This window comes from Molossus molossus, unplaced genomic scaffold (assembly GCF_014108415.1).
Source record: "Molossus molossus isolate mMolMol1 unplaced genomic scaffold, mMolMol1.p scaffold_m16_p_8, whole genome shotgun sequence".
NCBI lineage: Eukaryota > Metazoa > Chordata > Mammalia > Chiroptera > Molossidae > Molossus > Molossus molossus.
Genome location: NW_023425402.1, coordinates 38,159,489 through 38,186,492, shown reverse-complemented (window position 1 = coordinate 38,186,492; position 27,004 = coordinate 38,159,489). Strand labels below are relative to the sequence as shown.

The 27,004-nt window shown below is 36.9% G+C and overlaps 1 long non-coding RNA gene across 3 annotated transcripts; it reads right to left on the bottom strand.

Moving 5' to 3' along the window:
• Window positions 1-253: 253 nt before the first annotated feature.
• LOC118621743 lies at window positions 254-27,004 on the bottom strand. Of its 3 annotated transcripts, XR_004957773.1 has the most exons (6): window positions 26,955-27,004; window positions 26,223-26,388; window positions 7,934-8,096; window positions 5,615-5,716; window positions 3,861-3,955; window positions 254-919 (listed from the first exon to the last, which is right to left on the bottom strand). It is a non-coding gene; the product is annotated as an uncharacterized LOC118621743 (long non-coding RNA). The 3 variants fall into 3 exon arrangements; XR_004957774.1 differs by lacking the exons at window positions 3,861-3,955; window positions 5,615-5,716 and having other exon boundaries at window positions 258-919; XR_004957775.1 differs by lacking the exons at window positions 254-919; window positions 3,861-3,955 and having other exon boundaries at window positions 5,716-5,764.

Sequence of the window (27,004 nt, the reverse complement as noted above, 5' to 3'; positions counted from 1 at the left end):
TGAACCTGTTGGTTAACCATTCTCTAGTCAATTGTCAAGTGCTGTTGGTGTGTTTTAAAGGCTTTAAAGACCTGCTGCCATTTGTCTTTGGTACTGGTCCTAGCCCTGACTTTTCTGCCTCTGCTTCAATACCCAGTGAGTTTACTTTGGAAGCAGAATGACAGACCGCCACCACCACCAGCAGGTCTTCTTGAGATTGATGCAACACAGACATAGGCCTTTTCCAAGAGTTAATAAAGACCACATTTATTAAAGTAAAATAAAAATAAATAAGAAGAAGAAAGAAAGAAAAGAAATCTCATTTCCTATTGAACACTTTAGAAGAGCTTTCAGAATTGCCCGTCAGGATGGAGTTGGTTTCACAAAAGAATAAAAACAAAGTATAACTGGAGATAGCTAACTTATAACAAAACAACCTGCCAAGAGATCTTCCAAATTCATTAGATGGAAAGTTGCCCTTCATTCTTGGAGATGAAAAATGTGATCTTCCCTAAGGGACAGCTGTATCCCACATGTCTGTACTCTGCTAATCATGCATAGGCTTGAAAAGAATCAGAATCTTTTTACTTAATTTTGTCATGGCCTTTTGGCCACCACCTGCTGTGTTCCTAAAGCTCACCCCAGGAATTCTGGGGCCCCATTCTTTTCTTAATAAATTTTTTTCTCAAGCCCAGAGATTAAAGAGCCCCTTTGCTGAGTATAAGCAGAGCGAAGGTTGGGGGAGCTCTACAGCTGCTGGAGGGGTGCACTTCATGTCTGAATGACAAACTGAAAGCAGCTGTAGGCCTCTCAGAGGTCTTTTGGCACAGAGTACAAACAGGTCACCCCAGGAAGTGAAAACTCTCATTAGGTTAGAATGTTCCGTGTTCCCCATTTGACAATCACACACGTTCTGCACACTGCTCAGCTCTGCAGTAGTCTAAAAAAAAACAGTGGTTATGTTCACAGGCAGAAAAGTAAGGAGAAAAGCAAAAAAAATCCCATTAGTAACATTGAGTTTCCAAAAACCAACCCTTTGGATCATAGGGAGAATAGCACTGTTTTATTTCACTTTACTTAGATAGATTTCTCTATACGAGGAAGGCATAGTCAATAATTCTAGATAATATAAAAATCTAGTGATTACTCTGGGACTGCCATTACACTAACAGCGACCTAATATTTTATTGATCCATAAGCAGACTTATTGCAATATTAAGAAAAATGGGATAGAGCAAGAAAGTTGCTAATCCAAGAAGTCCTGAAAGTTCTTCCTTGAGCAGCCATTACTTCCTGTGTGACTTTGAAATTGTCATTTACATATTTTGCTCAAGTCATTCAAAGAACATTTTGTAAATGGTCAAGCAAAATTGGCAAAACAAAAGCTAAAATTCAAGCCTTTGAAATGCAACTAACCTTCACTTTCATTGAAGCTCTTGACTTAGTAACAGATTTCATGCATCTAAGAATGACTAAGACCTAGAGATGGTATGGAATTCACAATATACTAGACTCCTATAATGAATTGCATTTGGAAATAAAGATTAGATTAAAAATAAAAAATTAGTGCAATTCCAATTCCCATTTAAAATTTCAAAAGGTGAGGAAAAGAAATCAGATATCCTGTTATAAACTCCAAAAGAAGGAGGAAGAGAAGAAAGAGGAAGAGAAGGAAGAGAAGAAACAGGAAAACAAATACTTGAGGTTAAAATTAAGTTAATCTGTCATGCCATTTTAATACACTGGAATAGTAGTTTCAAAGTATAGTCCCTGGACCACAAAGACCTGTTAACTTATAAGCAAAGCCCATCTTTAGGCTCCACCCCAGACTTACTGAATCAGAGACCTTGGTTGGCAGGGGTCCTGTGCTTTAACACAATTTCCAGGTGATTTTGATGCACACTAAACTTTATGAACTACCACTACATTCTAAATTCTATTAATTAGTACTATGACTACCACTCTTGAACTAACAGTTGGATTTAATTAACGAGTGTTAGGTGATTGAATAAACACATTGTCTAAATGGAATTAAACAATATTCAGGGGGTGCGAGAAGAGATGTACCAAACCATTTAAATACATATATGCATAACCCACAGACACAGACAATAGTGTGGTGAAGGCCTAGGGGGATTGGGAGTGGGGTGGAGGGGGCCAATGGGCAGAAAATGGAGATCATCTGTGATACTTTCAACAATAAAGATAATTTTTAATTGATTTTTTAGAGAGAGAGAGAAAGAGAGGAAGGGATAAATAGAAACATAGATGGGAGAGAAATGTCGATTGGCTGCCTCCTGCACACCCCCCACCGGGGATCGAGCCTGCAACCAGGACATGTGCTCTGACCTGGAATGCAACCAGAACCTCTCAGTCCATGAAATGACACTCAAGCTACTGAGCCACACCAGCCAGGCATAAAGATAAATTTTTAAAATTTTTTCAGGAATGTAAGGAGGATACAAAAAAAAGATTGTTATTTTATTTTGGATTATGTTATTTAAATTTACATCTGTAGATAAAGTATTTTAAACTTTCTAGATCAAGGGGATGGGGAGAAGAGAGTTGGAGAGACACTGACCTCCAACGAGTTTGAATGCCAGGACCACTTGGGGGCCTTTTTTAAGCTAAACACATCTCTTTCCTTCTTATCCATTGAAAGTCTCTGCCACAGTGAGCCATTCTATTGACTGAATAATTTTTATATCATTCAGATGAGTTGAGGTGGAAATAATGTTAGAACCCACGAAATTCAAATAGAGCACTAATAATAATTTTTAAAATCTGAAAATCATCTGAGACCTCCTTTGTACCAACATTGCACTGAGAACTGTAACAATTTTAGCTTCAATCTAACAACCCTTTATTGAGGATTATCACATTTCAAGTTCAAACTATGATGTGAAGAGATTAAATAAATTATGCAAGGCTTCACACTTAGTAGCTGGTATGGTTCGGATATTAAGGACTTGAGGAGCCTAGCCCAGAACCCATGTCTTTTTTTCTTAGACACAGCATTTGGGGTTTGGTAGATCACTTATGACTAAAGATATAGGATTAGTCACCACTGATACCTGGTAAGTAGTTGAAGCCTCTACATAAGACAAAAGTTCTTACTGATGAGAACTAAGGACACAAGTCTAGGCAATGCCAACATTTAAGGGCCAAGTTGGGGTCATCAGTCCTCTTAGTTTGCCCAGGACTGAGTGGTTTCCTAGAAAAGGGAACTTTCAGTGCCAAACATGAGATAGTTGCCAGCAAGATGAGACGTTTGGTCATCCACAGGTGGCAAAATACGAGACAGCAAAAGACAATAAGGAGCAATGGGAGAGCCAGAGCATGGAGCATGGTATCACAAAGACTGAGGCCATGTAGAACACCCAGGAAGAGTAAATTCTCATGAGTTTCAATGGCTTCAAAGACGTCAAGTGTTATGAGGATGGAAAACACTCATTAGGAGAGCATTACAGGCCTTCAGAGAGCATTTCAACCAAGTGGTGGAGTCCAAAGCCAATGTGTTGCCTTGAAGAGAAATAGTTGATGGAGAAGAGAGCCAAGCAGTTGCAAACTACAAAAAGAAACAAACATAAATTCAAGAGAAAGGCAAAATTAGAGGAAGATTGTAGTCTGTGTGTTAAAGATTAGGAAGATATAAGCACATTTTTAAACTTGTCAGAGACAAAGTAAAGAGATTAGTTTCAATGTTGGAGAAGAAGACCCATGGTTAGAGTAACATACCAGAAGAGATAATCATGGAAGCAACCTTGCCCCCTTTATAAAAAAAAAAAAAAGCAATATGTATCAAATAGAATCTGAGGTTTCAAAAAATCAAAACCATGGGATGTTTGTTATAAGCCATTCTCTGTAACAAGTACACTTACTTATGCTATCACATTGAACTCCGGTTGAAGTAGTTCCTCTCAAGAGAATTTTAGTGGTGGAAGCACCTTAAAGTTAATATATGTTTTCTTGAGAACTACAAATAAATAGATCAGAGAAATTGACTATACTAGAAACATTATCATGTTTCAAATGATTTCTTTACACTAATTAGCAAAATTCTCTCTGATGGTTTACATGTTTATATAATCATTAGTCAAATCTTATGAAAACTGTAATTTGCCTTTGCTATTCACTGTTCAATGCCTGGAAGACTTGTCCTGTTTGTAAATGGTTAACATTATTTTCTGTTTAATTTGTTTCAACTTAAAGCTACACAGATGCGGTAAGATGACCTCAAAAATTTTATCTGTTGTCTTCTAGTTCTCGCACACTTCAGAAGAGTTAAAAAAAAATAACCTTATATATATATATATTTTTTAAAAGTCTTCAGCTTGATACAAAATTATTTGTTCAAGTGTTAAGGCCTATGCCATCTAAATGCAGTCTAAGATTTATACTAAATAAAAATTGAAATTATTTTATTCATATAAAACAGGAATGGAATCTCAGGACAATGTCTGAGAACTATAAATTATCTACAAATGCTCACCAAAAATGAACTCAAATAGAAAGATTCCATAAAGTAGACAAATAACTCAGTGCAATTTCTGGCACATAGCAGAGGCTAAACAAAGGGTAATTCCCCTCAGTTTAGAGATGACACACCAGTTTATGAAACTTTTCTAATATGGAGTCAGTGATTTATCTTAAGTCTGTTCCCAAACTCATCAAGAAGTAAACTCCTTGCACAAAAACAAAAGTCCATATCAATTTTTTCCAGAGAGTGTTTTCCCATTTATAAGTATTTGTACACCAACATACCTCATTCTGTCAAGTCAATAGTTTCCAATATTTTAGACCTTTGGTCAATACTATCGATTTTGGATTAAAGGCCATAGAAACCACAGAGAGCAAATATAATATTTTTAAAAATAGTTTGGGTAAATGCTAGCATGGTTATAAAGCTTGAGGAGAATAATACCTAATGTTTTTTATAACGGCAATAGTAGTGATGTCAATATTAAACAGTACCTTAAGTTATAATAATCATACTGATAAATTAGTATGTGTATGTTATTAACATTTTCTTCTTAATATAATGGTTCAGAATTGCTGAATGGTCTATACCCAAGAATTCCACAATATGTTAACTACTGGATACTGCCAGCAATGGACATTTTAAGACCACACAAAACTACAGAGGTCAACTGCAAAGATCAAAGAATCAACTGGTGATTAATTCATAAGTAAAGTCAAAGGGCTAATTTGAACTTAATATTTACATACTAGACCAATTGTTTGACTAATGAAACTGATTTGACTGATTCAGTAGCCTGAAGGGAAAGACTCAACAGTTTACCACTTAAATAACAACTACCATGGCCGTGGTTCCTATATAAACAATCTGTTTTATTTGATATGGTGTACACAACAGTATAAGACTATAAATCATTATTATTTGTAATTAAAATATTAAATCAGAGAAACCCCTTGATTCTGGAGATTTATGGCTTACTTTTAATGATTTGAGGTATTCAAGTTAAAATTGCAAATGTATGTCTATAAATACTAAAAAGTATTTCAACTAGGGGTCTATAGATAAAAATAGAGTTGTAATGTCAATGAAACACTATGGATAGTAAATGCACAAAAGAAAGTACAGCCCAAATGTATAAAATATTTTAAAACTCACATTTTCTAATATTCCAGTAGATTCCAGCACGTATTTGCTCTCTATGACCATTCACACTGTCATTCATTCAAGAATCACTGCTTGCCAGCCCTGAGTTCCAGGCTGAGGGAAATGAATGGGTGAGTGCCACTGTCAGGAAGCCTTGATTGACTGGCAACCAAGTAGATAACAACGAAGTTGTAACACATAGAATAAGAAAGGAAACCTATCAGAAAAGCCATCTGAATATATAATTGAGTTAAGGGAAGTCCCCAGCTAAGAAAAATTATGGTTAAGAATTTTGCTAAACAAATCTGAAATAAGTGTAATAAGAAGCATGTGTGTTATATTACACCCTGTCCTCCAAAAGAAATGTCAGAGAACATCAAAGCCATAAATTTTCATAGGTATTTTTGTTGGGACACTAAGTTATTTTAATATTTTGCAACCCCATCTGTTATAAATCTTAGAAAATATTCACTGGATAATCCTTCTTTCATTAATAAAAGAGCTGCCAAAATGGTGTTAATTCTCAAAATGGTATTAATTACCATTATAAAATATTATAAAATTTGTTATTAAAGAAACGCTCACTTCCCTAACTTTTCCCCAAAATCACAAGTACCAAACTTTAGAAATTAGATAATACAGCATTATAGTGGTGGTAAAACTGAAGTGACCATAGGATTTACATGTATTTTTCTTTCGGAGAAAGGGATTGAGTTTTGGTAACACTAAAGCACAGCTTCTTCTGCCCTGGCCAGTTTGGCTCAGCAGTTAGAATGTTGGCCCACAGACCAGAGAGTCTTGGGTTTGATTCCCGTCAAAGGTATGTACCTGGGTTGCGGTTTGGTCCTCAGCCTGACTGGGAGGCAACCAATCGATGTGTGTGTCTCTCTCCCCACCTCCCACTCTGTCTGAAGATAAATGGGAAAATATTCTCGGGTGAGGATTAAAATAAATAAATAAATCATAGCTTCTTTCAAGGAAGCAAAGAGCTTCCAGCATCTGATGTATTTTTTTTTCTTTTTTCAGCTTACACCCCTTGCTACCTAATTATATCTTATGGAAAAATCAATTACTCCTCTTTCTCTCCTTGAGTCGTTCTCCTTCTCATCATTGTATTCTATCCCCCTAGTGATCCTTCATGACCTTCCGAAACAAGTTGTGGTATAAGGTACAAGAAACTTAGCTCATCACCTGGCAGTGCCATTTACTTTGTTACCTACTCATTTTCCTTCTCCTTGTATGAAAAAAAAAAAAAAAAAAAAAAAAACCCTAAAATGTCCTTGGTAGTCTATCAGTAGGGCTTGAGACTATTGTTTATAGTTGTCAATCCCTTTCAAATTTTTTTAGAGAATTTTAAGGGCTCAGTGTTGATCTGGAATTGTCCCCACACCAGACAAGCTGTCCAGAGTTGATGAAAAATCCCAGCATCCCACTACTGCTATTGCTTTGTGTTGTCTCATGACGCCAGTGTTTCAAGCTAGTTCTCTTAGCAACATAGATGCTAATAGGCTTAGAATGTGCTCAAGTATAAAGGCTTATTGTCCCATCTTCCATTTCCGGGGCTTGAGGGAGGGCAATCCATTGCTTTGCAGGTCTGGCTTACTCAAGTAAGCTGACCTCACTTGGGTTCTAGTGTCACAAATCTTAGCTCTCATGTTATTTTTTTAAATTTTCATATGTAGCTATTCCTCTGGGTGTCATCTTTATCACACTTGGAATCTTTGTCCTCTTTTCTTCCTCCTGGTTGCCATCACTACCAGGAAATGGGCAGTTTTCTTTCTTTCCTTTTTAAGCCTAATTGCAAAGTGTTGGCCATACCTTGCCTGACTTGTACTCAACCTCTGAGGACAGCTACCCAAGGGCTGTCTTCAGGGGCCGAGCATCTGTCTGAAAATCTCTCTTTTTTCATTTGTGTGCTCTGTTGGACTCTGCAGATCCATCCAGCTCCATCCCACTCCAACTTTTCCCATCCTTCTTTAGTAAGTAGAACTTTATTAACTATATTAACCTGACTCCTTTGCTCTCACCTGCATGGACAAGGCAATGGAGAGTATGGCAGCCATAGAAATGCACCTCTCAGATCTTCAACTACAGGGAGTATAAGGAACTGACAGCCCTAGTTGGCACACTCTGAAATTCATTACCACTTCAGTGTCAAGGGCACACTTCCTTTGTGCTACTCCTACGCTATCATTGAACATAGCAGAGAAACTAAGTTGATTCCTTCACATTAGACCTAAGACTCCTCTAATTAATGACTTTGGCTTGAGGACTTCCCAATGGATTTTTCAAAACTTTATTAGAATTTCATTATAGTCTGACTTGTCCTACCAAATCTTTCTTCTTCCCCTCTCTCTACAGGTGAGATGTGAGATGGTGGTCTGACAAGTTTCATAGCTCCTCCAGTTCTCTCCCTTTTTTCCCCCACAGGAATTTTTCCCCAATAAATTTACTGCATGTCTCATTCCATCTTGGTATCTGCTTCTTGGAGAACCTGAAGTGATAGAAAAAAAGAGATAAAAAGTTAAGGGTATTCATTTCCCTGCCTTCTTTCCTGTTGGGTCACAGATTGGAAGCTCCTACTAGGTAGCTCTCTTTAGCAGCCGCAGGTTTTCCTGTGTCCTGGTAACTTTTCAGTCCACTTCATCTTTGAGACTTAAGAATAAGTAGCAGCTTCTTCCTGATGCCAACCCTGGATGCTTCACCACTTCACCATCCCTTGTTAGTTACCTTTAACCTCGAACATATCTTTGTCTTCTTATTTAATTCTCTTCAATCACCCCTTTCTTTTCTTTTTATTTTGATATATTTTGAAAAGTAAAGTAACAAAATAATGCAAAAACCCTTGTATGCCTTTTACTCATATGCTACAGTGTTTATTTAATGTCATACACATTGGCGTTCTCTCTTTCTCTCTCAGTATAACATTGTAATATATTAGAATACATATAATATAATAAAAATTTATCGTTGATAACAACACTCTGTAATCTTAGTTTTGGGTAATTTGAATGTTCTTTAAGTGCTACTAAACAGTTGATTAGCGAAAATTTTTCAGGAATCACTATAAGGTGTTAATATCATTCAATAATTTAATTTTAAATGGTTTAGATGAGAAAAACTTTTTTTAAATTTTTTTCTTTATTAATTTCAGAGAGAGAGGAAGGAAGAGGGAGAGAGAGATAGAAACATCAATAAGAGAGAATATTGACTGGTTGCCTCCTGCATGCCCTCCACTGGGGACTGGGCATGTGCCCTGACTGGGAATCGAACTGTCAACCTCCTGGTGCATGGGTCGATGCTCAACCACTGAGCCACAGTGGCTGAGCTAAATGAGACAAACTTTTAATAAATTTAGTAAATTCTGTGAATTTGTGTTCTTCAAATTTATTTACATATATTTTTTAATTTATTGGGGTGACATTGGTTAATAAAATTATATAGGTTAGAGGGGTACACTTATACAATACATAATCTGTATATTGTATTGTGTTCACCACCCCAAGTCAAGTTTCCTTCCATCACCATTTATCCCCCTATTACCCTCCCTTACCTATCCCCACCACCCTTTCCTTCTGGTAATCACTATACTGCTGTCTGTCTATGAGGTTTTTTGTAAAATTTTTTGCTTAATCTCTTCATCTTTTTTTACCCCATCCCCATACAGGCTCCCCTCTGACAGGGGTCACTCTGTTCTGTGTATCTATGAGTCTCTTTCTATGTTGTTTGTTTGTTTTGTTCACTAGATTCCACAAGTAAGTAAAATCATATGGTATTTGTCTTTTTCTGACTGGTTTATTTCACCTAGCATAATACTCTCCAGGTTCATCCATGCTGCCCCAAAAGGTAAGAATTCTTTATTTTTTATGGCTGAGTAGTATTCCATTGTGTCACTATACCACAGCTTTTTTATCTACTCATTTATTGATGGGTACCTGGGCTGCTTCCAAATCTTGGCTACTGTAAATAACGCTGCAGTGAACATAGGGGTACATATATATTCTTTTGAATTAGTGTTTTGGCCTTTGGATAAGTTCCCAGAAGTGGAATTGCTGGGTAATAAGGCAGCTCCATTTTTAATTTTTTGAGGTAACTTCACACTGCCTTCCACAGTGGTTGCTCCGATCTGTATTCTCACCAATAGTACACAAGGGTTCCCTTTTCTCCACATCTTTGAATCACTTGTTTGTTGATTATTAATGATAACCATTCTGACAAGATCAAGGTGATATTTCATTGTGGTTTTAATTTACATTTCTCTGAAGATTAGTGACATTGAGCATCTTTTCATATGTACCCCATTGTATGTTCTTGCCTCTTTTGTCATATATTAATTAACAATAAAGGCATAGATTTATTTCTGGGCTTTCTATTCTGTTCCATTAATTTATATGCCAGTACTTTAAGCTAGTTAATTGATTTTTAGCTATAAACCTAGCACCTGCTGCTCTAAGAATCCAATAAGAAATTTTGTGATCTCTAAAAAAAAAAAACCTCAATTTTGCCTCAATTCTATGATGTTTTAGGCTATGTTTATACAGAATCAAAATACCTAGACATGCCAATGAGACAATTGTTCAATTCTTAAAAATATATCAAATTAATTCATTGTTAAATGTTTTATAAAATGCAGGAATTCCATATATCCCATCCAAATGTTCACTGTAAATTCAGTCAAAGGTATTTCTGCATTCTGGTAGAAACTACTACTAAAAGAAAATACATAGAAATAATAAAGAAAAATAAGAGAAGGGGGTGGGGTAAAGAAGAAGGAGGAGAATAATTAAATGTGTCTTTTTACCTTTGTAACCATATTTGATTATTCCAGCAACTCCATAAGGCATTTACAATAGTTATAACCTTATTTCCCAGACAGAGAAACTGAAACTGAATGAATTTAACTTACCAAAGACTACTTAGGGTCAGAATCTTAAAACATGCAGTCAGAATTCTAAAACAGCCGAGTCAGAATTAAAATAAAAAAGGACATTTGGATCTCATACCTCATTCTAGTGTGTAACTCCTAGTTTAACAAACCACACCTCTTTCTTTTATCTTTTATACCTAGACTCTCAGTTGGAAATTTTAAAAATTCATTTTATGTTCTCTGTGGGATATTGAAATGCTAAGGCTTTGGAAAATATTACATATCCCGTGTTCCCCGTAATTATGTTAAAATGTCATGGTTGACACTTTTCATAAAACTCTAATATAGTACCCAACTAGAAAAAATGTATCTGAGGTTTAGACTCTGGAGCAGGCGTGGCCATGGCTCAGAGCACCAGTCTGCAGTCAGATGCCTGAGTCAGAGCCCTTGCCTCAGCTTCTGGGGCAGGTGACTCAGCCTCCCTGAGTCTATTTTCCCATCTCCAAGTGGATAAATAGTAATAGTACCAACTCGCAGGCTGTTGTGAGAATCAAATGAGTTATCCATAAAAAGAACTTCGTATGCTTTCTAATAATCACTCAAAAAGCTTTGGCTTCTAGCTCTGCTTTAAAAGGAAAACTTTTTAAATTTTATTTTGTCTAAGAGCATGGACACTGAAACCCAGTACAATATAACTCCAAAAATATACACCGTTAACAGACAGCATGAAAAGTTCATATTGTTCCAAAAACAAGTAAGTAGATTTTTAGTGATACCCATATCCCATGGCGCCACGTTCAAACACATGGAGCATATTACGTAAGACTATATTGGATTAAAGGTCTTCTGTTGTGTAAGAGCATTTGTGTGTGTGATTATAGACATTCCTTTTCTCTAATCCCATCTGCATTATTGTCTGGACAGTGTCATCAGTGACATAGCTCAGAATTTAGTCCAGATGGAAGCAAAAACATTTTTTACTGGTTTAGTGCAGGAAATGCCATAACAGAAACATATTTAATATGAGAGATAGAGATAGGAGATTCCTTTGAGGCTAAACCAAGCTTGGATAATTTGCAATACAAATATCACTGTTCTTTTCATGCCCTACCTTTCCAGTTATTGCAAAAGGTCTCATTCCTAAGCTTAGTAAAGACAGTGTTATTAAAAATGAATAAATAACAGCTCTACATTATCATCCTGTGTCATCATCAATGGGAGATGAGAAGAAAGTAAAGTGTTTTTAGAATGTTGCCTATAAAATCTAAGACAGGAGTTTTAATCTGAACATCAGTCCAGAAGAATTGCACACCAATAAAAAATATAGCCCAGTATTGAAGAAAAGTAAAAATATTTTAAATGTTATTTTAGTAGTAGTATACTATAATATAGTATGCAGCTATGGAGCTATGCAGCTGTAAGAAAGAAAGATCTCTTATCATTTGAGATGGCGTGAAACGACCTGGAGAGTATTATGCTGAGCAAAACAAGCCAAACAGAGAAAGACAAATCACATGATCTCACTTATTTGTGGAATATAATAAACTAAACAAATTGATGAACAAAATTGACCCAGATACAGAGAGGCAGAATACAGATTGACAAACCCCAGAAGAGGGGGTGTTGGGGGGGAAGAGATAAACCACAGAACTTATATGCATGTATGCATGGACAATGGACATGGACAACAAAGCTGGGAAAGGGCAGTGGGTATGGGGAGGAGGGTGTCAGTGGGGGGAAAAGAGAAACATCTGTAACAAAAATAAATTAATAAAAATAATTTAAATAAATAAATAAAATAAAATGTTGTTTTAGTGTTGACAGAATACACACATTTAATGCTTCTTCATCTCTTCCTTTGTTACCCCATTAATCTTTAGCTATTTCTTAAACAATGTAGTAAATTAACTGTTGTTTACCTCTATTACCTGTGTACATAAAAGAGTCCATTCCTAGCTCTCTAGTAATTAGGCAGGGCCATGCAACTGCTTCTGTCTGGTAGGCTATGAGCAAAAGTGATTTGCTTTAATCCCTGACCAAAGCATTTAATTGCAGGTAAAAACTCTCTCTCCCTCTCTCTCCTTCTTATCCCCTCCATGAGTTTCAGAAAGAATAGATGAAAGATGCTGGAGCTTCTGATAGCCACGGTCCATATAAAGCAGGGTCTCCCACCAATCCAAATAGGACTGCAGCACCACTTATTTATGTTAAGTCACTGAAATTTGATAGCGATTACTAGAATGTAACCCAAACAACCCTGCCTAAAGCAAGCAAGAATCAATATTTGTCTTCCAGAGACTTGGAATGACTGTTGAATTCTTCTCATTTTACTATTATTAGTAGAAATGAAACCATCTACATCCATACAGTGTGCTGTCTTCAATAATGTAACACTATTCTTGGGCCGTCTTCATCAACATGACTTTTCTAAACCAAGAAACTTTGCCCTGTAGAAAAAAAGTTGCAAATAACTGTACTGTTAATTTCCAAAATTTTCTGACCATCTGTCTGAGTCCACATCAAACTGCTCAACTTCTCAATTGATACCATCTAATCACTGTTTACTCTCCAAGACTCTCTTTGAAACCCTTGCCTCCAAACCTTTGTGTTCTGTGCCCATCGATCCTATACTATCATATCATAAACCTTAACCAAGGAATCTGTATCAACACAGTTTTGAAAAGAATCATTATCAATTGAATGTGGTATGCACATGTTTAAACTTATTTGGTATATGAAGCTTCAGAATTAGAGGATTCTAGTACAAGTGAAGATAGAGAAGGTGGAGCCAATAGTCTCAAAGATTAGAGGATTCAGATACATCTCATAGTACATAGTCAACTACAAATCAAGATTGAGGATAGAATAATTATTTTTAACTCTTGCTAAATCTCAAAAAAAAAAAAAAGTACCTTTTATGTGTTCTTTCTCAGGAAATTACTGAAAGATATGTTTCACAAAAATGAACAAGAAAACAGAAGGAAGAATACACAGAATCTAGGAAATAAGAGCTCTCATGTAAGGGATTAGCAGAAAAAGTTCAGGAGCGAAGTTTCAGGATCCCACCAGGGCTAGAGAGCAGTGGGGCCAATGCAGAGTGGAAGGGTTGAAACTCCCAGAGGCAATTCTTTGGAGATAAAGATACTAATACATTATCTAATGTGTTCAAGCTTATTAAATATAATGTGGGAAGGTTTTACAATTCTATTAGAGCATTTGTGAAATGTGACCAAAACTTCTAAGTGTTCCACAATATCCTTTCTCATATTCTTACATGATTTCTTGGAATAAGAACAAAGACGTTTTCTAGCTTCCTTTGCCATGGGGGGAGAGAGGGGAGGGGCAGTTATGTGACTAACTTCTGACCAATGGAATATAAGTAGAAATGCTGTTTGAAATTTCTGGAAAATATACTCAAAGAAGGAGGTATGCTCTTATTTATTTGTTTTTCCTGCATTTACTTTATTTATTTTAAATATTTTCTTTTTATTGGTTTTAGAGAGAGTGGAAGGGAGAGAGATAGAAACATCTATGAGAGAGAACATCACCTGGCTGCCTCCTGCATGACCTCCACTGGGGACCAGGCCCACAACCTGGGCATGTGCCCTGACTGGGAATCAAACCAGCGATCTTTTGTTGCATGAGTCAATGCTCAACCACTGAGCCACACCAGCCGGTCTATTTTTCCTGTTTTAGATGTAATGTGTGGAAATAGATGGAGTGTGAGTCATTAGGTGGAAGTCTATGTTGAAGACAGAAGAGCAGTAAGATAAAAAGAGAAGCCTTAAACACTAATAATCACAGGACTACCAAAAGAACCCTGAACTTCTCACCTACAGACTCTAGTTTCCAAAGATTAAATAAACTTCTACTTTAATAAAACCACTGGGTTTCTTTTTTCTATCTCTCTAACTCAATCTGATCTTATATACTACAAGAAAACTAAATACATATAAAACTAAACATATGAAAATATGAAGCAGTTATTAACTCCAGAGAAAACAAAAGTTGTATAAAAAAAAGCATGTGTCTTCAGAATACACCATTTCATTTAGCAATAATATGTGATTATCATGTCATAAGAATGTAAAAATTGAATGTTGATTTAATCAATAATTGTGATATAACAATTTGGAAAGAGAAACAAGATGATGTTATTAGAGAAGTAAATCTTCATCTAATTTAATAAGTAGTCAATATATAATACTTAAAATTGATAAGTCAATATTAATTTAAGTTTAGAAATAAATACCAGAATAAACTACTATAAGAGTTCATAGTGTTGTTCTGGCCAGTGTAGCTCAGTTGGTTTAGCATTGTCCTGTTTACTGAAAGGTTGCTGGTTAGGGCACATGCCTGGGTTACAGTCTTGATATCTGATCCATGTCTCTGTCTCTGTCTCTGTCTCTGTCTCTGTCTCTCCCTCTCCCTCTCTCTTCCACTCTCTCTAAAAATCAATAAAATTCTTTAAAAAAAAAAGAGTTCCAAGTGTTGAAAGTGTCTACCAGTGGCTGCCTTTGGTAAAGAAGCACACAGGAGAGATTCCAAAATGGCAGCAGAGTAAATGGAAGCTACAGAGACTGTCTCCCAGGACCAAACTGGAATTATAACTAAAACACAGACAAATCAACGGGAAAAGCAACAGAAAAGCAGCTTGTGAGGATCATATAACCAGGGACACTGACTCGATCCTGGTAGGATTGCAGAGGTACAAGAGGGGAATTGGGAGTCCACAGACAGCAGCGGCCTTAGCTGTGAGCAGCACCCTCAGGTTAAAGACCCAAGTGGCTCCACAGCACAGAGCTGAAACAGACACTAAAATAGCCACAGCCACTCACCTTGGGCTCTGGCAGAGAGAGGGCAGACTGGACTGGAATTGTGTGGGGGACACTCAGGATTTAGAGGAGGTTCAGAACTTTTTCTGAGTTCCAGCCACACAGGATGGTGGCCATTTTGCTCCTTCCCAGGGCCCCGGGGATAGACAGCAGCCCCTCCCTTGGAGATTGAACCACATCCTTTGGGCCATTGAAATACAAATTGAGGCTCACTAACAACCAGCATCTGCCCCACCCTCGGGAAATCCCCTTACACTGAGCACCTGAGGGAATTTTTCAATCAACTGACAACCCAAAACTCTTCAAGTAACTGCTACTGATAGCCTGCAGGACAAAAAGCTAGAGGATAAGTGAACCATTCCTGGGCTAGGAACTCTAATCAGGAAAGTAAGACTTGACAGTGGTGTTTAAAATGGGTTCTCGCTCGCTCATCCAAACCCAGAAGAGGGAGCCACAAACAGCAGAACACAAATACCCACAGGGAAAACATAGCAGGCTCCAAAGCTCACTGTGATAGCCAAAATGGGGAAACAGAAACAAAAGCCAAATGAAACAACAAGAGACCTCTACTGAAGATGAGATAAATATGGAGTAGTTAGGCAAGTTAACAGAGCTAGAATTCAGAGCCATGATCTTGAGGAAGCTCAACAGCATGAGTAAGGACATAGAAAAGCTGAAAATCAACCAATTGGAAATTAAAAACCTCCAAGAAGAGATAAAAAATGACATATCAGAAATAAAGAACACATTGGAAGGTCTAAACAGCAGAGTAGAGGAAGAGGAGGACCGGATCAGTGAATTAGAAGACAGAGTAGAAAAAAAATCAACCAATCAGAAAACCAAAAGGAAAAAAAACAAATGAAAAAACAGGAAGATAGCTTAGGAGAACAGTGGGACACCTAGAAACAAAATAAAATTAGCATCACAGGAGTCCCCGAAGAAGAAGAAAATGAGCAAGGGTTAGAGAATATATTTGAAGAAATAGTGACAGAAAACTTCCCTAATTTGGTGAAGGAAGAAGGCATTCAAGTTCAAGAAGCACAGAGATCCCCAAGTGAGAAGAACCCAAACAGGCCCACACTAAGACACATGGTAATTAAAATGCCAAAAATAAAAGACAAAGAGAGAATCCTAAAAGCGGCAAGAGATAAGCAGCACGTCATCTACAAAAGAACCCCCATAAGGCTATCAGCTGACTTGTCACAAGAAACACTACAGGCCAGAAGGGAATGGCATAAATTAATCAAGGTCATGAAAAACAAGGATCTGAATCCAAGACTACTCTACCCAGCAAGGCTATCATTTAAAATAGAAGGTCAAATAAAGAGCTTCCCAGACAAAAAAAGGCTAAGGGAATACACTAGCACCAAACCAGCACTGCAAGAAGTGTTAAAAGGACTGCTGTAATTAGTAAAAGAAATAGGAAGAAAAAAAGAACCACACTAAACAAAAATGGCAATAAATAAGTACATATCAATAATCACCTTAAATGTAAATGGACTGAATGCTCCAATAAAAAGAAAGAGTAGCTGATTGGATAAGAAAGCATGACTCATCTATATGTTGTTTACAAGAGACCCACCTCACAACAAAAGACTCACATAGGTTGAAAGTGAAGAGATGGAAAAAAATCTTCCAAGCAAATGGAAAGCAAAAAAAAAAAAAAAGCTGGGGTAGCAAAATCTAATAAAATAGATTTCAAAATGAAGGCCATAACTAGAGACAAAGAAGGCCACTAAATAATATTGACAGAATCTATTCAACAGGAAGATATAACCTTGATAAATATATAAGCACCCAACACAGGAGCACCAAAATATATTTAAAATCTTCTGGAGGACTTCAAGGAGAAATCGACAGCAATACAATCATAGCAGGGGACTTCAACACCCTGTTGACACCCCTGGATAGATCCTCAAGACAAAAAAGCAAGGAAACAGAGACTCTAAATGAAGCACTAGACCAAATGAATTTAATAGATATCTACAGAGAATTACACCCCAAAACTACAGCATTCACATTCTTCTCAAGTGCACCTGGGACATTCTCAAAGATAAACCACATGATAGGACACAAATTAAATCTCTACAAGTTCAAGAAGATTGAAATCATATCAAGTATCTTCTCAGATCACAATGGCATGAAACAAGAAATCAATTGCAAAAGAACATGCAAAGACATTTGAACACATGGAGGCTAAATAGCACGTAATTAAACAATGAATGGGTTACCATGGAGATCAAGGAAGAAATTAAAAACTTCCTGGAATCCAATGAAAATGAAAACACAACAACACAAAATCTATGGGATGCAGCAAAAGCAGTTCTGAGAGGGAAGTTCATAGAACTACAGGCCTACCTCAAGAAACAATAAAAATTTCTAATTGACTGTCCAACCTCACAACTTAAAGAATTAGAAAGCAAACAAAAAGAAAACCCCAGAGCAAGTAGAAGGAAGGAAATAGTAAAGATCAGAGCAGAAATAAATGACATGGAGACCAAAAAAACAATTCAAAGGATCAATGAAACAAAGAGCTGGTTTTTTGAAAAGATAAACAAGATAGATGGACCCTTAGCTAGACTCACCAAGAAACAAAGAGAGAGAACCCAAATACACAAAATCAGAAATGAAAGAAGAAAAGTAACAACTGACACCACAGAAATACAAAAGATCATTAACAGCTACTATGAACAATTCTATGGCAACAAATTTGACAACCTAAGTGAAATGGACAAATTTCTAGAAACACACAGTCTCCCAAACTGGACCGGGAAGAGATAGAAAACATGAACGGACCAATAACAACTAAGGAAATTGAAGAGATAATCAAGACTCTCCCAGAAAACAAAATCCCAGGCCTGAATGTCTTAATGGGGGAGTTTTACAAAACATACAAAAAAGAACTAGCACCCGTTCTCCTCAAAGTATTTCAAAAAATTCAAGACGAAGGAAGACTTCCAAACACGTTCTATGAGGCCACCATAATTCTAATTCCAAAACCAGAAAAATATACTACAAAGAAAAAAAACTACAGGCCAATATCCCTGATGAACATAGACAGCAAAATCCTGAACAAAATAGTAACAAATTGGATCCAGCAATACATCAAAAAAATTATTCACCATGACCAAGTGGGATTCATCCCAGGGATGCAAGGCTGGTACAATATTCACAAATCAATAAATGTGATACACCACATAAACAAAATTAAGAATAAAAACCACATAATTATATCAATAGATGCTGAAAAAGCATTCAACAAAATCCAGCATCCATTTCTGATAAAAACACTCAGCAATGTGGGAATAGAGGGATCATATCTGGACATAATAAAGGCCATATATGAAAGACCTATAGCCAACATCATGCTCAATGGGCAGAAACTAAAAACATTTTCCTTAAGAACAGGAGCAACACAGGGATGCCCACCTTCACCACTCTAATTTAATATAGTACTGGAAGTCTTAGCCACAGCAATCAGACAGGAAGAAAATATAAAAGGGATCTAAATTGGAAAGGAAGAAGTAAAACTGTCATTATTTGCAGATGACAAGATATTATACATAGAAAATCCTAAAGACTTCATCAAAAATCTACTAGACTTAATAAATGAATTTGGCAAAGTAGCAGAATACAAAATTAACGTCAAAAAATCAACGGCATTTTTATACACCAATGATGAACTCACAGAAAGAGAAACAAAGAAAACAATCCCATTTACCATCGTGGCAAAAAAAATTAAGATACCTAGGAATAAACTTAACCAAAGAAGTAAAGGACCTATTTTCAGAAAACTACAGGCCATTGAAAAAAGAAATAGAGGAAGATATAAAAAAGTGGAAGCACATACCTTGTTCATGGATTGGGAGAATTAATATCATTAAAATGTCCATATTACCCAAAGCAATCTATAGATTCAACGCATTCCCCATCAAAATACCAACAACATATTTCACAGAACTAGAACAAATACTTCAAAAGTTCATATGGAACCAAAAAAGACCCCGAATGGCAACAGCAATCTTGAAAAACAAGGACAAAGTAGGTGGGATCACAATACCAGATATCAGGTTATGCTACAAAGCCACTGTAATCAAAACAGCCTGGTACTGGCACAAGAACAGGCATATAGACCAGTGGAACAGAATAGAAAACCCAGAAATGGACCCAAGACAATATGCTCAATTAATATTTGACAAAGGGGGCAAGAGCATACAGTGGAGTAAGAACAGCCTCTTTAATAAATGGTGCTGGGAAAATTAGACAGCTACATGCAAAAAAAAAAATGAAACTAGACCATCAACTTGTACCATACACAAAAATAAACTCAAAATGGATAAAAGACTTAAATGTGACCCGTGAATCCATAAAAATCCTAGAAGAAAATGTAGACAACAAAATTTTGGACATCATATGCAGCAGAATTTTCAGCGATACATCACCTAAGGCAAAAGAAACAAAGGAAAAAATGAACACATGGGAATCCATCAAACTAAAAAGCTTCTGCACATAAAAAGAAACAATCATCAAAATGGAAAGACAACCCACTGTATGGGAGAACAACATTGCCAATGATACATCAGATAAGGGATTAATTTCCAAAATATATAGAGTACTCATACAACTCTACAAAAGGAAGACAAAGAACCCAATTAAAAAATGGGCAGAGGAGCTAAATAGACACCTCTCCAAACAGGACATTCAAATGGCCAAGGGACATATGAAGAAATGCTCAACACCACTAATCATCAGAGAGTTGCAAATTAAAACAACAATGAGGTATCACCTCACACCTGTCAGAATACCCGCCATCAACAAATCATCAAACAACAAGTGCTGGCGAGGGTGTGGAGAAAAGGGGACTCTAGTACACTGCTGGTGGGAATGCAGATTGGTGCAGCCACTATGGAAAACAATATGGTGTTACCTCAAAAAATTAAAAATTGAACTGCCATTTGACCCAGTGATCCCGCTTCTAGGAATATACCCTAAGAAGCCTGAAACACCAATCAGAAAGAATATATGTATCCTCATGTTCATAGCAGCACTATTTACAATAGCTAAGATCTGGAAACAGCCCAAGTGTCCATCAGTAGACAAATGGATAAAAAAGCAGTGGTACATATACACAATGGAGTACTATGCAGCTGTAAGAAAGAAAGATCCCTTATCCTTTGAGACAGCATGGAGGGACCTGAAAAGTATTATCTTAATTGAAACAAGCCAAGCAGAAAAAGACAAATACTATATGATCTCATTGATTTGTGGAATATAATGAACATAACAGTCTGAGGAATAGGGTAGACCCAGAAACATGGAAGTAGGGTACAGACTGACCATCCCCAGAAGAGGGGGTGGTGGGAGGTGGGAAGAGATAAACCACAGAACTTATATGCATGTACGCATGACCAATGGACATGGACAACAAAGCAGGGGATGGGGTAGGGGGGAAGGGGAGGAGGGTGTCAATGGGGTAAAAAAGGAGAAACATCTGTAACAAAAATAAAATTAAAAATAAACTTATTTTTATTGTTGAATGTAAAAAAAAAAGAAGCAGCACAGGGTGTTGGGGTGGGAACGGCAGTGGGAGGAGCAAGCATAGGGGGTTTGATGGGGAGCTGTTGTTTTTTTATTGTACACTTTGAAGCATCATTTGATTTTTAAATTGTGCATTTATCTTTTTCATATAAATTTAAGTAATTTTTAGTTGCTATATTGGGTCATGTGGTCTGCTTGGCTTAGATATAGCAAGATACACTTTAATTAAGAGTAACATGTCATCCTGGCTGGTGTGGATAAAGACACATATTAATTTATCTATCACTTAATCTCTGTAATGACATAGTATCTAGAACATAGTTGAATTCATTGACTATTTGTATTTGACTATCAAGAAGATACTTCTATTACTTCAGAAAAAAGGATTTATACCATCCTTTAAGACTCCACAGAGGAAACTACATAAACTTCTTATTGATTCACTTGTCTCCCACACTACCCTGCAAGCAACATGAGGTCTGGGATAGTGTTTGGTTTCCCAGCTGTGGCTTCTGATCAGTGTATGACAGGGGTAATTGTTCTGTGAGTATTTGATCATTGAATGCAATCATTTCAGGGCCTAATGCCTGGATAACTTCCTATCATCTTCCAATGATCCATGTACAGTTTTTACTTTCTCATTGGAGCATATCCTTTCTTTTTGATACTCTAAAAGAAATCATGCGTAGGGTTCTGGCAAGAGGAGAAGACATTCCAAAGAAAAGGATCAGTGACATCCAAAACATAGAAATGGAAAAGTGCATAGCATTTGACAAGGCTCAAGGAGGGGGAAGGACAAGAGATTGACCTTGGCTCAGACCCATATACTTTCAACAACCCCACATGGAACCCTTGTAAGCTCAGAGGCTTTTATTAAACTGCCCAGGGCACACGTCCAGTCTGTAGTAAAAAGATTAAGTCCCCAGCTCTCTAGCATCTACAGCAATGGATGAGTAATTTTTACTGTACACAGATATAGATAAAAATTAATGTATTTACACTCATATGTAATTCCACAAAAATGAACCACATCATTGTCTTTAGAGACTGTGGTGAACTAATGATACAAAATTCTTTTTACATAATTTTAGACTATGCTTGTTGTTGAAAGATGAGTTCTTAAAAAATATATATGTTTTTATTGATTTTTCAAAGAGAGAGGAAGGGAGAGAGAAAGAAACATCAATGTAAGAGAGAAACATTGATCAGCTGCCTCTTAAACATGCCCTGACCAGGGATCACACCTGTCACCTGGGTCTGTGCCCTGAATGGAACCACTCTGGCAACCCTCCCCCGAGTCCCTACCCTGCTGATGCACAGGATAATGTTCAACCAACTGAGCCAGGGCCAGGGCCAAAGGCAAGTTTGAAAAACAATTATATCTGAAGCTTATTCAGTATCTAGTAAACTGAATAAAAGGCATGATCAGTAAATTAGAGATATCATGATGTGCTCCTGCAGGAATGCTAGATTAAAGCAGAATCCAGTTATTTAGAAATCACAGACCTTGCTTCAGAAAATGGGAAGTTTGGGCAAGTTCTCATGGGGTCAGTAACCCTTTTCTACCCAGAAGATGCTAGCAATACACTCTGCGTGGGCCACAAGCATTCATGTTACAATTGGAGGTCTCCTTTATCCATTCTCACCAATAACACTTGTACAAGGGCTAGAAAAATAAAATAGCATGTGCTTACATAATCCTTCCTCCAGCAAAAATGTGACATTGTTTTGAGTTCAAAAAGTAAATTCCAGGCTCTCAAAACTTTTTAAAAATATGACTTAGTTCATATAACACATAGTAAGAAATATAATGATTATCAAAATTGAGAAATAAAGTTGAAATTATAAAAAGGGTTTTTTTTAAATCTATCTACAACTTATCTAATTCACTAGAAAACTGTAAATTTTTTGATGTTTAGATTCTCAATTTATCAGTATGAAAGATGACACTAATTTATACTTGAAATCGGATTTTGCGATAGAATTAACTGTTGATTGGAATGACATCTTTTATTTTTATTATTATTTTTTAATTATTGGGGTGACATAGGTTCACAAAACTATACAGGTTTCAAGTGTACAACTCAACAAAACATCATCTACACACTGCATTGTGACCCACTGTCCCAACAAAGTCTCTTTTCCCATTCCATCCCACCGTCCTCTGCCCAGCTCCACCTACCACACCTCCCTTTCCTTCTGGCTGACACCACATTGCTGTCTGTGTCATTGCTATGTGTTATCACTATATATTGAGGTTGTTTTTGGGTTGTTGCTGTTTTTTGCTTAATCCCTTCACCTTCTTTCATCTAGCCCCTGAACCCCCCTCCCTTCTGACAGCTATCAGTCTGTTCCATATATCCATGTCTCTGTTTCTGTTTTGTTCATCAGTTTATTTTGTTCATTAGATTCCACATATAATTGAGATTATATGGTATTTGTCTTTCTCTGACTGGATTATTTCACATAGCATAATAATCTCCAGGTCTATCCATGCTGTGCAAAAGGTAACATTTCCTTTTTTTGTTTTGTTTTGTTTTGTTTTACAGTCAAGTAGTGTTTCATTGTGTAAATGTACCACAGCTTTTTATTCCACTCATCTACTGATGGGCACTTGAGCTGTTTCTAGATCTTTGCTATTGTAAATAATACTGCTTACACCATATACAAGAATAAACTCAAAGTAGATTAAAAACTTAAATGTAAGTTACAAAACCATAAAAATCCTAGAAGAAAACATAGGCAGCATAATCTTAGACATCTTTCTTAGCAATATTTTTGATGATATATCTCCTAGGACAAGAAAACCAAAAGAAAAAATAAATAAATAGGACTACATCAAGCTAAAAAGCTTTTGCACAGCAAAAGAAACCATCAACAAATGAAAAGGGAACTCAGTGAATAGAAGAACATATTTGCCAATGATACATCTGACAAGGGGTTAATTTCTAAAGTATATAAAAAACTTATACTATTCAACATCAAGAAGACAAACTATCCAATTTTTAAAAATGGGCAAAAGACCTGTATAGACACTTCTCCAAAGAGGATATACAGATGGCCAATAGATATATGAAAAAGTGCTCAATGTCACAGATCATCAAAGAAATGCAAATTAAAACCACAATGAGATATCACCTCACATCTGTCAGAATGGCTACTGTCAATAAATCAACAAACAACAAGTACTGGCGAGGATGTGGAGAAAAGGGAACCTTTGTGCACTGTTGGTGGGAATGCAGACTGATGCAGCTACTGTGGAAAGCAGTATGGAGTTAGATCCAAAAATTAAACATGGGACTGCCCAATGAATTACATCCTCTAAAATGCTCTCAGTGAATCTAAAATTGCTCCTTATAGTATTACATTATATAATTATTGATTAGATAATCTTGAAAAAAATAAAGAAAAGTTCAAGTAGAAAGTCAGAGCGGGAAGGAGCTTGGAGATGACCAAGGAAGCCAATCCCTAGCTCTCTGTTCATTTTACCCGTCTTCTTGTGAAAGGGAAGAAACACAGATCATAAGTCAGAGATTTAGACTCAGATCCTGCCACCAACCAGCTGTGTCATTTCAGTTATTTTTTTTTCTCTTAATCTCAGCTTGTCAAATATAAAAATGGAATAAATAATATCTACCTTGTAGGGTTAATGTGATTATTAAAGAAAACAGCATCTAAAATATAATCGAGCACTAGATCAGGTATTCAATGAGCAAATATTAATATCCTTATTCCAGCTCTAAATTATATTAAAATAATTATTTGCATGGTCTTTGTTTTCAATTTCTCATGCTCCTTTTCTCAAACATCCTCAGTGCCCTGCTCAATCTTTTCCTTCCACACTCTTTATCCCGCTAAACTATAATTGCACTTAAGGTTATTCTTTTTTTCCATTACCATTTATCCTCCTACACCCTCCTCCACAATCACCACACTGTTGCCTATGCCTATGAGTTCTTTCTCTTTTTTTCCTCTTTTGCTCTATTCCAGCACCTCCCCAGCCCCAACCCCTCGACAGCTGTCAGCCTTCTCTCTCTATGAGTCTGTCTCTATTTTGCTTCTTAGTTCAGCTTGTTCAGTAGATTCCACATGAGTGAAACCATGTGGTACTTGTCTTTCTCTGGCTGGGTTATTTCTTTTTCTTTTTTAAAAAATATATTTTTATTGATCTTTTAGAGAGAGAGGTAGGGAGACAGGGATAGAAACAACGATATGAGAGAGAAACATTGATCGGCTGCCTCCTGCACACCCCAAATTTTGGATTAAGCCCACAACCCCAGCGTGTGCCTTGATTAGGAATCAAACCGGGACCTCTCAGTCCTTGGGATGACACTTAATGCACTGAGCCACACCAGCCAGGCTAAGTTATATCCTTAGTATAATGTTCTCCAGGTCCATCCATGCTGTCACAAGGGGTAAACTTTCCTTCTTTTTTTATGGCCGAGTAGTATTCCATTGTTTAAATGTATCACAGTTTTTTTATCCACTCATCTACTGATGGAGTTGGACTGCTTCCAAATCTTGGCTATTGTAAATAACACTGCACTGAACATAGGAGTGCATATATTCTTTCAAATGTGTTTTGGGGTTCTTCAGATAAATTCCCAGAAGTGGAATCGCTGGGTTATAAGGCAGTTTCGTTTTTAATTTTTGAGGAAACTCCATACTGTTTTCCACCATGGCTGCACCAGTCTGCATTCCCACAAAGAGTGCACAAGGATTCCCTTTTCTCCACATCCTCATCTGCACTTGCTGTGTGTTGATTTATTGATGCACACACTGTGCTGGAGATTGTTCTTATTTCAATAAAAAATATTCTTTTGTTTTCACTGATACTTAGAAGGAAAGATTACTAAAAGTGTCTGGCTATGATAAATCTCTCTAGAGATTGTTATCCCTCTTAGATTTAATTACAATACAAATATTGTTTTCATTTTTTATGTGAATATGAGCCTGCTGAAAGTAATAATCGTGTGTGTGTGTGTGTGTGGTTGCAAAAACCAATGTGTGACCTGCTGCCCTTTTCTCAATGATAGTTTATGAGATTCAAATATGTGTGTCTGTGTTTATTTTGTATTAATTGCTTGCTTATTTTATGCCCCTCTCTGTATTATACTGTTTTACCCAAAACTAAATAAGATTCAGATTTAGAGAAAGAATATTTTTACTTTCTTTTAAAAAATTTTATTAAATGTATCGGGGTGACATTGGTTAATACAGTTATATCGGTTTCAAGTGTACAGTTCTGTAATATATCATCTATATGTTGCATGGTATGCTTGACCCGCCCCCCCAAAGTCAGGTCTCCATTTGCCAACAGATATCAGACCCCCTTTGTGCTTTACTGCCTCCCCACCATCCCTTTCCCCCTAGTACCCACCATATTGTTGTCTGTGTCTGAGCTCTTGTTTGTTTGTTTCATATCCCACGCATGAGTGAAATCATATGCTTCTTAACATTTTCTGTCTGACTTATTTCACTTAGCATGATATTCTCAGGATCCATCCATGTAGTTGCACGTGACAGCATTTCATCTTTTCTTATGGCTGAGTAGCAAGAAAGTTTTTTTAAAACATGTGTTTGGGATGGTGAGAAATGAGCTAAGAAGCTTTCCGTTCTCCCTCTATAGACAATTCTCTACCATCAATAGTCCAGAACTGCTGAAGAAAAACATTCAGAGAGACGAGCTGTCAGCAGACCCCAGCGTTGCTTTTGCAGCTGGTCCAGAAAAGCTGAGTCCTGGAAGAGGTCCATTTGCAGTGACCTCTGGAGTTGAATGCCAAGCGAGAGCACCTCTCACTCTCAAGCAACAAGGAAAATGGAGAACATGCACTCAATTTTTAGTTGAAAGTTTGCTAATACTACCAAGATTTGTACCTTCCGTAAAACTCCCCGACCCTTGGGATACAATTAATCAAGTAAGGTCCTAAGGAGGTATGAAAAGAACTTAATCTACAGGCTCTAGGAAGAAAGTAGCTTCAGTCTGAAAGTCTACTCCTGCTACTGAGATTGAAATGTGCTAAGGATAGCCCTGGCCGGTTTGGCTCAGCGGTTGGAGCATTGGCCTGCGGTACAGAGAGACCCGGGTTCGGTTCCTGCTAAGGGCACGTACCTCGGTTGCAGTTTGTCCCCGGCCCTGGTTGGTCTGCGGGTGGCAACCAC